The 1,639-nt window shown below is 38.0% G+C and overlaps 1 pseudogene; it reads left to right on the plus strand.

Annotated features, from left to right (window-relative positions):
- The first annotated feature begins 246 nt into the window (after positions 1 to 246).
- Positions 247 to 328, plus strand: LOC132567846 (U4 spliceosomal RNA; annotated as a pseudogene).
- The last annotated feature ends 1,311 nt before the right edge of the window (positions 329 to 1,639 follow it).

Genomic DNA, 1,639 nt, shown 5'->3' on the forward strand with positions numbered 1-1,639 from the left:
ATGGAACCATTTTTCATATGTGGAGGACTTGTGAAAAAAAATTGGAATACATGGGAAAATTGAGAATTTGAATTTCCTATGAAAGCTAAGAATATGCTATTAGGCATACTAATAAATTACCAAAAATTCTGGAAGAGATGTTTGGTGACACCAGCGAGAATAATCTGTGTTGTAAAATGCAAAATAGATATCTGTCCACACTTTGAAGAATGGGAAAATAAACTTGCTGAATCTGCAGTAATGGCAAAATTTGCACAGAGGCAGTATCGTAGCCAATGAGGTTAATCTGAGGTGCGATTGTTGCTAATTGAAATTAACAATTTATTTGAGAAATAGATTAATTACAAAATCGAGGAGAGATGCAATGTGTATTATGAAAGCAGTAGATAAATGTGGAATGAGAAACACTTTTAAAATGTACATAAATGTATTGCAATGTAGAACAAGAGTAAGTTTTAAATGTAACATCTTAAATATAAATGTGTAATATTTCTTGAACAGAAATATTTTCTACTTTCTTATTATGAGATAATATATTTTCCTTCTATAGCTTGATATACTTCCTATTTCTTGAAATATACAGTGAGTAGATAGAAGCAGCGGACATATGTAGTAAGGAGGCAAACAATACTGTAGATGTAAAATAGGTTAGTTATGAAATCTGAAATCTAAAATGCTAACTATAAATATGCCCCAACAGAAGTAAGCAGCATTGTATTTTTTTAGCAGGATCTTAAAAATTATAATGAAGGAGGTGTTGGAGAGAAATGCTTACTGTTGTATATACTCTGTGATGCATAATTACTTCTGAGAAACATAATTTATAATCCCTTTTTCCTGTTTGTATCCCCTTTATACCATTACTTCATTTTCTAAAATAAAAATATATATATAATAAGGAAAATAATTCAGTTGGAGGCTTTAAAAATTGCCTCTGTTTGTTCGGAAATAGAAGACTGCAGATTTATACCCCACCCTTCTTTCTCGATCAGAGACTCAGAGCGGCTTACAATCTTCTATATCTTCTCCCCCCACAACAGACACCCTGTGAGGTGGGTGGGGCTGAGAGGCTCTCACAGCAGCTGCCCTTTCAAAGACAATTCCTGAGATAGCTATGGCTAGGCCAAGGCCATTCCAGCAGCTGCAAGTAATATATCAATATGGTTGGTTGTTTAGTTAAAGCAGAGCCATCTGAAACTGCATCCAGGTAAGACAGAGGTTCCCTGTCTGGGTGGGGGAGGAGCTGGGGTTGGGCTCCCAATCCCTGGTTCTTGATGGTGTGGCCCTTTCACCAACTTGTACTGTCAAGAGCCTGGACGTGATCCTGGATATCAGCTTGTCTATGGAGGCCCAGATCATGAAAGTTGCCAAATTGGCATTTTTTCAACTGTGCCAGATTAGGCTACAGGATCCCTACCTGTTTTACCCTGACCTAGCCACCATAATCCATGCAACAGTCACTTCCAGGATAGATTACTGTAATTTGCTCTGCATTGGCCTACCTTTGCACTTGACCTGGAAGCTCCAAGTGATCAAGAATGTGGCTGTGTGGATATTTATGGGGACCCCTCAGATTGCACATATTCAACCTGTGCTGTGTGAGCTGCACTGGCTTCCAAGGGAGCACTGGATCAGTTTC

The sequence above is a fragment of the Heteronotia binoei genome, chromosome 2, assembly GCF_032191835.1.
Source record: "Heteronotia binoei isolate CCM8104 ecotype False Entrance Well chromosome 2, APGP_CSIRO_Hbin_v1, whole genome shotgun sequence".
NCBI lineage: Eukaryota > Metazoa > Chordata > Lepidosauria > Squamata > Gekkonidae > Heteronotia > Heteronotia binoei.